Below are 12172 nucleotides of genomic sequence, written 5' to 3' on the forward strand. Positions count from 1 at the left end.
CATGTATTAACAACCCAATCTGAGGATGAAGATATGTTTCAGAGGTTAAGTCAGCTGCACAAAGTGGACACATCCCCTTAGTTTGGAGCCAGTATTATCTTTACAGTGTTTCACCTTTTCCCTTCATAAAATTAAGCCAGTCCCATTTGTACCTTCACATAAAAACTGCTTTCGAGGAAAACGATGATAAAACAAATACATGCTTCTTTTGAAAACAAGAAAAAATCGCCAGATGTTTTCAAATCCTGTTTATGTGGGTCCACATAGCTAGCAACTCATCTAAACTTGGCACACCCAATCTAGGATATCCTGAGAAGTTGATAAACAGTAACAGGGGCATGTAGAAACTAAAAATCCCCTTTGTTGCCTAAATAGTATTATTGAGAAATCACTGCATACACTAAACCACTTTAAACTATATGAAATTAGGACATCTAAGATAAGATACGCAGGAATCTGTATTTGAAAAATATCTATGGGTGATTTTGGGATCAAGGACTATTGAGGACTCTCTTCAGAACCATTCCTACAATTTGTGACAGTAAATATAACAGTGCCAAGCTGTTCAAAAGAGGACATATCACTCAATAAAAGAACTAAGAAAATGCTAAGTTTTACTAGTCTGAGCACCCTTGGCATATTCAAAAATGTTTATCTGGTACAAGTGGTAAAAATTATGTGAAGTTCCTTACATTCTACTTGCACATGTGATTATTTGTGGATAAAAAAGTAGAACTGCCTGCACTTAATAGAGTCAAAAATTGAATGTGTATTATTTTCAGACTTGATAGTACTTAGCTTTTCACAGAAGTTCAGATTATGATTTGTCCCTCTTCTGTGTAGCAGTCCTACTTTTTGTACTGTATATATATCAATATATATTCAAGGGAATGTACCCAAAAAAGGGTATTCAAAATGATTCAAATGAATTGAGTTTGGTTGATCAGATTAGGAAGTAGTATTCTCATGAAATATTTGATGTTTGGAAGAGTGATATTTAATAATTGAGCTCTCGTCTTAGTTTATATCCCACTTAGATTTCTTCAATAACTTAGATGTCCTATAACAGATGGGTGAGTCTTCAGAGTTAACTATTTATAGCCTCATGAGGCTGGGCTATCAGAGTAGCAGAAGCAGTCCTGAGATAGAGAGATGTATTGGTTCCCCTTCTCTGACAAGAAGACACTGCTATCCTTGCCTAAAGAATGTTCCCATAGAAGAAAGAGGCGAGGGACGCCTGGGTGGCTCAGTCGGTTAAGCATCTGCCTTCAGCTCAGGTCATGATCCCAGGGTCCTGGGATCAAGCTCCGCATCAGGCTCCCTGCTCTGCGGGAAGCCTGCTTCTCCCTCTCCCGCTCCCCCTGCTTGTGTTCCCTCTCTCACTGTCTCCCTCTCTCTGTCAAATAAATAAATAAAATCTTAAAAAAAAAAAAAGAAAAGAAGAAAGAGGCGAAGTCAACAGTACTATAAAGTGGGAAATTGATAGCAGGTAGAAAATAGTAGACTCTCTCTAGTCTAGGGAATTGTGTAGCCCTTTTCAGGGGATTGGCTTGGGCTTCGGGGGAGTTATCTGGTTATGTGGCACTGTAGAGGAAAACACAAACCCTCCTGTGTGTTTCTTCTTTACTCTCACACCATTGCCACACTTCACTCACATCTGATGCCAGATGTGTGTGCTTTCCACAAACCAAGAAATTCTCACCACACCAGCTTGCTGTCCTATAAGTCAATTCAGTTCTGACACTTTCTACCTGGAGTTAGCATCAGATCCCACAAGTTAGGGGCTCAGTCCCACGAGACTGTCCCCACTCCTCTCTTCAGATGTCAATCAAAAGTCCCAGGTTGTCACCTCTACTACTGACCGACCAGCTATAAATCGGTCTTCCCACAACCCCCTCCTTGGGTTTCACAATTTTTTAGAATGGCTCACAAAACTCAGGGAAACACATTTACCAGTTTATTATAAAAAGATATGATAAAGGATATAGAAGAGCATTCAGATGGAGAAGACATACAAGGCAAGGTATGGGGGGAGGGGCACAGAGCTTCCATGCCCTCTCCAGGCTGTGGCACCCTCCCAGGACGTCCAAATGTTCAGCAACCTGGAAGCTCTCTGAACCCCATTCTTATGGAGGCATCATCATGTAGACATGATTAATTATTATTAACTCCGTTAACAGGCTCTCCCCTTCCCCGAGGATGAGGGAGTAGAAAGTTACAAGCTTTTAATCATGGCTTGGTCTTTCTGGTGACCAGCCCCTATCTGGGAGCCTACCAAGAGTCACCTCATTAGAACAGGAGATGCTCCTATCACCCAGAAAATTCCAAATGATTAACAGCTTGGTATCATCCACTCCTTTACTCAGGAAATTAACAAATGTCTTAGGAGTTCTGTATTAGGAACTGGGGTCAAAGATTAAACGTTAGAACAAAAGATACTCCTATCACCCATATTTACAAGGGTTTTAGGAGTTCTGTGTCAGAAGTTGGGAGCAAAGATCAATATCTATATTTCTTCTTTCACAAGTATCATTGGGATATTGAAAATGCTTAACGTCACCACCACTCATGAGTAAGATAACAGAGTGTAAATAGATTTGCACACGGGAATAGTAGAATGGTAGTGAGAGGAGAACTGGCGGAGTATTGGATCCAATCCACTCATTACGTATACAGTTCACATGAAAATGGCAGAAGTCAAACACTCTCCTGGCAACAGGACATTTGTCCCATGAAGGTAGTAGTATCTAAACATGGTAAACCACTTGGTAAGAATTTTTTTTTTTTAAGTAACATCTTCTAGATTCCTCTCCAGACCTAGTGTTAGAATTTCTGTAGAGAGGATTTGAAAACTTATATTTTAAAGAACCTTCCAGTTAATATGGATATGTGACTACTTAGAAACCACCAAACTTAAACATTAAAGCTTCCTACAATCTGATTGTCTCTTATACTCTAGCTAAATTAACATTTCAATTGAAGCAGAAAGGAATTTCTTCCTCTCTCTTTTAATTTTTGTAACTAGTCAGTTACAAAGCCTCATTAATTATTTACCACAAGAGCCTAATCCATATTAAGCACCAACCAACATAAGCCTACAGGAAATACTTTACATGTGTTACTTAAATTTATTCTCAAAACAACCAAAAAGCTAGGTACTATTATTAACTTTTTTATTTTACAGAAGAGGAAATAAAATTCAAGAGACTGAATATTTGCCCAAGGTCAAAGCTGATAAATTTTAGCACCTTAATTTATTGTCTAACATGGCAGACAGGGAGGTGCCCTATTCTCCCCCCAACACACACACACACCCCAAACCATTCTTCAAAGAAAGATTTGCTTCCCCAAGAGCTGGAAGTGCCATTAGCAGACAGGCTTCAGCTGACAGCTCCTTCAGGGCTGAGCTGCCTTGCCCAAGGGCATACTCCTCCTAGAGCCTCTCACATCCAGTGACTGACTGATACAAGTATATAAAGGACTGGCCATTCCCAGAAGTTGACCAAGGCTCCAGACATCCCAGTGGGATTAGGATTAGGTGTTGATCCCTAATGAATGTCATATATGTTAAATTCTGTCTCAGTATCTGCTCTGGAGATAATACTCAACACTTGGCAGTATGACTTCTGAACCCATTATTTCAAGTATGATGTCCTTACTCTCTCCACCCTTTTCCTAATTCCCAGTGGGCTGTGTTGCAGGTTGTTGGAAAATACTCTGAGATACAGATTGGTACATAGGAGATTTACTGGAAAGTACTCTCAAGATTAACACATATCCTCAAGGGGAAACAGGATTAACTAAAAAGAGTGGTGAATTGCAATGCAGTCACAACAAAGACTTCAGCTGGGCCCACAGAACTCTGGAGTTGGCATGATTACTCAGAGTCATTCTGCATTGACGCAAAGGGGCTAGGCCATTATGCCCCTGCATTGTCATCAGTTCCAGGCTGTGCCTGCCTGGAAAGGGAGCATAAGTGGCTCCATTCAGCTGAGGCTAAGTTCTGAGGGGGCACCGGGGGGTAACAGGCTGAGAGTTGGCAATCACCAACAATGTCAGCCACAGGAAGAATGCAAGCTTCAGTCCTGCAAAGGGGGAGGCTCAGTGTGGCCTACAAAAAGCAACCTCTATAATCTACGCTGTACTCTACTGGATTCACCAGAATAATCCAGAATAATCAACTTAATTCCACATACCTGGTTGAGGTCCTTGGGGGATCTTTGAAGCTGCAGGATCAGACATTTGCAGTACCAGCAGCTAGACTAGCTTTGATGAATGGAAGTTCTTGGTGTTGTGCTCGTGCATGTCTGCTAACATGTTCTCTTTCTTCATGTACCCACTTTCCCAGCACTGGGGTGGTAATGACAGAGGCTAGCTGACATCAACTGGCAACATAGTCCTGTTTACTTTGTTGCTAGCACTTCATCTGTAAGTGATATTCTTTGGTTTGTGTTAACATGTGATATATATTCATACCAGATCCCCACAGGTCCAGCCAATTACATGCATTTTTCTCAAACTTCTTTGACCCTGATTTTTCACAATTTCTCCTTACCTCCTTGCAGACCCATGACTAAACGAGTCAAGCCATTCACCACAACCTGTATTCATATATATATACATATATGTTTGTATATATATATATATATGATTACACACACACACACACACACACAACCTCAGGCCTCTTCTTTTTACACTGAAAGTGGCATACCAGGTAGCCAGACTAAATTCCTTCCAATTTTCCCTTACTGCTGTCTTTCTACAACGTCTAAGTGAGTCTTTAGTGTAGCTGCAGTGCACCTTTGTCCTGCACCCAAAATTCAAGCTGAGTCACCAGTAAAATGAGCATATTTCTCCTCCTCCATCAGCTTGTAATAGGGATGATCCTTGTACACACAGTTATATAGTATTGTGTATTCCTATGAATATTCTAAATTTACTATGTCTCAAAATCCATTTTCATTTCCATGTTACCTAGAATAGAGAAAGGCAATTGAATGATTTTAAATAAATAAGTGCATTTCTAATACCAAGTCATATTGTATTTTCATACTGACTTATTTAATTTTGTTATTTTTTATTTCATCTTCAGGTCTTGTAACCTGGCATTTAAAATACCCACTATTATTTACAGTAAAAGGTAATTGTACCAGTTGACTTTGGGATGCTCGGAACACAGCTGATCTATTAAATTGTTTAAGACCTTTTCTTTGAAAGGAGCATTAAAAAGCTAGAGTTAATTATGAGGATGTTGGCAAGAATGGTACGACTTTAAATATCATAAAGAGAAGTAAGCAACAGCGGCTATTTACCCTGAAAATATTACATGTTATTTGGCATGAGAGGGCATGAAAGAAAGATGGGCTGACATCTTTAGGTAGATTTCTTCATGTGCTTCTGAAAGAGCAACTAGGCTCAGAGGGAAGCTGGAGAGAGAAGGCTTAAAGTTTAGTAGGGAACAAATATTCTAAGAAATAGAGTTGTGCATAAAACAGAATAGCTGACTCATGGCCTGTTTCCTTGTTCATTCATTCTTTAAACATCTGTACTGATTGCATACTGGTAGTAAAACTCTGCCAGACAGATTGGATACAAAAATTAAAAAAAAAAGAAAAGAAAAAAGCAATCAGGTTTGCCTGATAAATGTATATAAATAACTGCAATCAGTGCTATGCATTTAATGACAGGGGTTACTGGAACCCTGAACTGGGCAAGGCCCATAATACTTGGGCAGGGGAAATGAGGGAGGGGTGATTTTCCCACTAAGGAAACGTTTCAGGGGTAGAAGGTATGCACATTAAGGCAAAATGTTCCCTTCCCTTCAGCAGGGTGATCATGGAGATTCCTATATTGAATAGAAGTTGGAACTAGCTTCTCTTCCCTTCTGCTCTCTGCCCCCCCAATCTTTCCCATTTTCCTCATAGAATTGATAGCTAAGTAAAATGATCTCATCCTCTATTTGTTAAGAGACTTCCTGTCCTTCCCCTAACCTGCTGGAAGGCAGGCTTGCTGAGGGCTGGGAGCCCTTCTCTTCACAGCTCTCTCCCCAGTGCTTGGATCGCTGCCTGCCCAGTATAGGTACTCAATATCTGTTGAGTTAAAGAATTAAAATCATTTCAGATTTCTCTATGACTCTGATGGCCTGCAATTCTATGATCCTTTAAATAAGATGTGTCTATGAATTGTCTTATATTACACGTAGTAGCAAAGAGGCAAATATAAAAATTCCATTTTGAAGAGCAATCGCATCCAAATATGACTTTACATGGAAAAGTAGCGTGTGTTTTACCTCAGTGGCAAATTAGACTTAAAGCCTGACTATATTGGTTAAAGAGAAACAAACTATAGCTCTCTTGTCATCAGTATTAAGCATCCAAGTCAAGTTCTTATGATGAACTGGGAAACAGCATGTGGACCTATGTGTCCCCAGGCTCAGCTACACAGACACGATGCAGGTTTTCACATTAAGGCAAACTTTTCTCATCTTGTTAACTACTAAAGCCTAAGTTACTTTATTTTTGTACCAAGAAAACATGCTACCAAATTAGGTCTCTTCAAAGGCACATATAACAGATCTTTGAGGCTAAACCTCAATACTTTCACACAAAAGTATTGAACAAACTGTGCAAATCAACTAATAAACACCTTATGGATTTGGGAAAACTAAAGTCTTTAGAATAAAAATCAAGTACCATCTCTGCTTCCCTGAGTTCCCTGCCAGATCCAGAAGTAACCCCGAAAGATGGTTCATTTACCTCCTTTTTAAAAATTGGTATTTCTTTTCCTTTTAGGAAAAAGGTGGGGTTCTGACATACCTATGTTCTGTGCCTGCCTTGTGAAATGTAATTTATAACCGTTCAACTACAGGACCTTAGAAATCAGTATTTCGAAGCATATGACACAGAATGAATGACCTCCTCTGGCTTGAGTCCATGCCACTGATTATTTGGCAGCGCAAAGCAGCATGAAATAGCCCCAAAATGAGGCTGATGCCAGAGGAGGGGGCATTTGAAGAAATTACATCCAGTAGGAGCCACAGTCTAATTGTTATTTTTCCACTGGTCTGGGAGGGGAAAAAAAAAAAAAAACCTCACCAAAGATTAACACTTGAATATTTTCTTCTTTCTAAAAAAGTAAATAAATAAATAAATACTTTCTCAGAATCAGAAATGTCTCTCAACATAGACTCACCAGTGGGTACCTGGTTCAGCCACGTGACTCTGTGTCACAGGCTATGATTTCTGTGCTGTTGGTCCTCTCCTTCTGCAGCTCAGGTGAGTTACAGGCTTTCCTCTTCTTTATTTCTATCATTCTTTGTGGTCATCCTCTTTTTCACGGAGCCAGAACACTTCTGGGTACTCTTCTCTTGTCTACTTATGTACTACTTGATTTAGTCATCTGTGGCTTTTGTACATAGGAAGTAATTCAAATCAGTTATCTTTTTGTTGCATAGACTACAGAGGCTGAGGCAAGAGAATTTGAATTATCTGCATATTTTTAGAATATGTTTTTGCCAGCCCCATATTTGAGTGAAAAGGTCATGGACTTCAGTGTCCAAAATACTTTATGTTTAAGCTCAAGTTCTGCCTTTTACCACCAATACAATCTTTTTTATTTGTGATTGACTTAACTACTTGAGATTTATTTAATTTATTTTATATAAATTAGTATATTCCATGGAAAATGTGAGAAACAGAAACATGAATCAGGTATGGCCCTTGCTTTCAAAAGATCCATGATGCAATGAAAGAGAAAAACACAAAAATAGATTATTTTAATATAATAAAATTCTAAGGTATGTGTAGGTATTAGGATATCTTAGGGGCACAGAGAATGGGAAGAATTTTCTTTTCAATAAAATAAGACACTTTTACAAAAGTGTAGATCTTAAATCATAGAATAATGATTTTCTGTATATATATTTTCTTTTGACAATTTCTGACATTCAGCGCTTCAAGATTACAATGTAAATGTGTTTCTTCCTTCAAAGTGAAGATACAGTTCAACCTTCACCATGAACTCTGTGGCTACTTCTTTCTGCATTGCTAACTCCTTTCTTCCAAAGCCCTTAACACCTTGCTTGCAGTAGCTCATATTTTATCTCTAATTCCTATGCTGCTTTTGAATTTATGTTAACTGCTTCATCTGTCTTTTCTCCACAATGAGATTAAAAATTTTTAGAAAGCATAAATACACATGAACTTCATTTTATCTCCTTCCATTGTAACACATATAATACACTTAGGAAATGTTCAATAAATAGTGATGGATACACTGTAATGGGATGTCTTTTGTCTCACGTTCCTGTTTATGAGAGGAATACTATAGGCACCCAGTGACTCTTCTTGACTCAATTACTTATTCTCCTATTTCCTTGAGGGCCTCTTTCACTGGTAATATCAAAGTGAACTTTAACAAAACCATATATTTCAAACTTATCTGTATATCAGTTCTTATGTCCACATCAAACAGTAACAAGAATATAAAAGTCAGACCTTATAAAAATTATATTCTTCCTTACTATAGTATAAAGTGCATGATGAAGGGCTGTCAGAAAAACATTCTGTAGACTGCTTATATTGTAATTATTCTCAGAGAAAGTTAAGTAGTCATAAAATATAAAATTATTATCACAGTCATTTTTCTATGAAAGAATGTGTGAAATGTACAAAACACTGGTATTTTCCAAAAGTGGGCTAGCATTTCTCTTAAAATCAAAACATGACTATTCCAATATAAGTCCATGATGGATTTATTAACTCTAAGGATGTCTTTCTTTTTTCCTTTTCAGCATAATTGACCTGCTCACAGAAGAGAGTGTATCAGAAGTGTTTCTGTGGAAATTAGTTTTATGTAAGTATGAGCCATTTGGTGAATTAAACCTAAGTCTTTTTTTTTTTTTTTAAAGACAAAGTCACAGCATGCTAGCCATTTGGGGAAGCATGGATGAGATTGGATGTAGTAGATAGGACTTGAGTTTCTTATTTGTTCAATGGGCATGACTCTCAGCCATCCATGTAGGATTAATTTGAGCAAAACTCCTTAGGCATGATGGGTGAGGGCCTAACATTGGTGAATACTTGTTATTTGTTAGAAACTGTCAGATTGTTTATATTCATTTTCTGTCTTAACTCTTAGAATTCTATAAGATGATGGTCTTATTTCTGGACTGTCATTCCAGTTATCTCTTGTTGAACAATAAGCTCCTCAAATTTAGTGTCATAAACTAAACGTCACTTTATGATGCTCACTGATTCTGTGGACCAGGAATTTGGACAGTAGACATAGTTTGCCTTTCTTCCTGTGCCCTAGCTGGGAAGACTCCAGTGCAGGGGGCTGGAATCATCTGAATGCCTCCTCACTCAAATGTCTGAGGTGGTTACAGTTTACTCAAATGTCTAGGCTTAGCTGAGTCTATCAACCAAAGTGTCCAGAGGCGGCATCTCCTTGTAGCTTGGGTTTCTCATAGCATGACGATTAAGTCAGTAGCTGTATGGACTCTACCCCATACCAACCTAAGAAAAACTGTGGAGCCACCCTTATTCTAGCACAATTCATCCAAGGTTTACTTTTTCTTTTGTTCTTCTATCAACCTAAGTAAACAGTAGTATCCTAATAGTATATCCTTAGAGTAGATCAGGAGATACTGCACTCTATGTATGCTTATCTGTTTTGATGTGTTTACACACACACACACACACACACACACACACAACCCAAAACCAAAACCAAAAACTCTAACATTATGTAACAAGAAGGAAAGGATTTTTTTGCTCTGAATGTTTTGGGAAGTATTTTCCAAGATGAGAAAGCTCTTTTCATAAATAAAAGGAATCAACAGATATGTTCCTTGAACTCAGACTTTAAGAACTCCAACTAAATTATTTAAAAGCTCCTTCAAAATGCATACAGAGTTGTTTGAGTCTGTCGAGGGAGAAGAGAGGTATCAAGATCAGCTAGATGGACCTATATTATCTTTTTAAAATAAGGAAGCTAGTGAAAAAGCTGGCTCCAAGGGCCTTTCTCCATAGAAACATTGAAAAAAATCAAACACAACTGTCAGAACCAACCTGGTCAGAATTTTGGGAAGTTTAAAGCATCCAGGTAAACACTGGATTAAGAAAAAAGCAAATTAAAAATGGCTGTAAAGCTCTATGGCATTTTTATTTATCCTTGCCCCATCCCTGTCCCCAGCACAGTGGAGAAGAGCAGACCTTACTCACAAAGAACTGTGTTTGTCTCTTCTAATCTGTCTGATGCCCACCTTAAGTACTGACAAGTATAAGGTGCTTGTTTTTGTTTTCACCTAAAAAAAGGACACAGAGTAAAAAAGTGGTGGTTGACATTCCTCAGAAACATAGTAAGGCAAATAAACAACCCATGGCTGCTGGGGGCAATGATTATGATTCAGACAAACAAATAAAGCACTGAAGCCAGGAGAGGAAAAATGGGAGAGAGTTTTTTTAGGAAATTAGGGAATTCAAAGGTGCATGTGTACATGGTGATTTTGGAATGTCACCTGCCTTATCAGCACTGAATGCATACTTAGAAAATTTCTGAGAAGCTAATAAACACATTCAGCAAAGTTGCAGTATACAAGATCAACCTGCAAAAATCAGCTGTGTTTCTGTCAACCAACAACAAACAATCCAAAGAGGAACAAAGAAAACAGTGCCATTTACTATAGCATCAAAAAGAATAAAAGACCTAGGAATAAATTTAACCAAGAAGGTGAAAGCCTGGTACATTGAAAACTTTAAAACATTGTCAGAAGAAATCAAAGACCTACATAATTGAAAGACTTTGCAGGTTCTTGGATTGGATCACTCAATATTGTTAAGATATAAATGCAATCCCCATTAGAATTCCAACAACCTTGTTTACAGAAATGGCAAAAGTGATTCTCACATCCATGCAGAATCGCAAAGGACCTGAATAGCTGAAACAATCTTGAAGAAAGCCACCAAGTTAGAGGACTCACATTTCCTGATTTCCAAATTTACTAAAAAGCAATAGTTTCACAACAGTGTGGTATTAGCATAACAGTAGCTTTATAGACCAATAGAATAGAATTGAGTGTCCAGAAAAAAACCCATACATCTATGGCCAATTGCCTTTTGACAAGAAAATGAAGACTATTCGATGGTAATTGAATAGTATTCAACACATTGGTTCTGCAACATTCAGAAGAATGAATTTGGACTCCTATTTTACATATATAAAAAATTAACTCAAAATGGACCAACAACCTAACCGTAGAAGCTAATACTATAAAATTAACAGAAGAAAACATATGGGTAAATTGTCATGACCATTGGATTTGGCAATGGATTCTTAGATATGACACCAAAACCATGGACAACAAAAGAAAAAACAACAATTAAATTGGACTTCATCAAAATTAAAAATGTTTGTGTACCAAAGACCATTATTAATAAAGTGAAAAAACAAGCTACAGAATGAGAGAAAATATTTGTGATTCCCATATAAGGGTCTAATGTCTGGAATATGTAAAGCACACTTGTAACCCAACCACAATAAGAGAAACAACCCAATAAAAAATGGGCAATAAAAAAACTAGATATTTCTCCAAAGAAAATCTATATGGCCAGTAAGCACATAAAAAGATTTTCAACATCATTAGTCATTAGGGAAAAGCAAATCAAAATCACAGTGAGATATTACTTCACACCCAGTAGAATGACTGTAACTTAAAAAGGTAAAGGAAAATAATAAGTGTTGTTGAGGATTTAGAGACATTGGAACGCCCATGCATTGGTGAGAGGAATGTGAAATGGTTCAGCAACTAGAAAAATTGATGATTCCTCAGAAAGTTAACCATAGAATTACCATATAACTCCACAATTTCACTCCAAGGCATGTACCTAAAACTATTGAAAACAGAATTCAAATAAGTACATGTAGATAATGTAAACAGCAGCACTCTACACAATTGCCAGAAGGTGGAAGCACAGGAAATATCTATCAGTGGATGAATGGATAATCCAAATGTGGTGTAGACATAAAATGGAGTATTATTCAGCCATAAAAAGCAATGAAATACTGATACATGCTACAACATGGATGAATCTTGAAAATATTATGTTAAGGGAATGGATCCAGACAAAAAAAGTCACCTATTGTATGATTCCACTTATGTAAAATATGC

The sequence above is a fragment of the Leptonychotes weddellii genome, chromosome 3, assembly GCF_054177405.1.
Source record: "Leptonychotes weddellii isolate Sample4059 chromosome 3, ASM5417740v2, whole genome shotgun sequence".
NCBI classification, from domain to species: domain Eukaryota; kingdom Metazoa; phylum Chordata; class Mammalia; order Carnivora; family Phocidae; genus Leptonychotes; species Leptonychotes weddellii.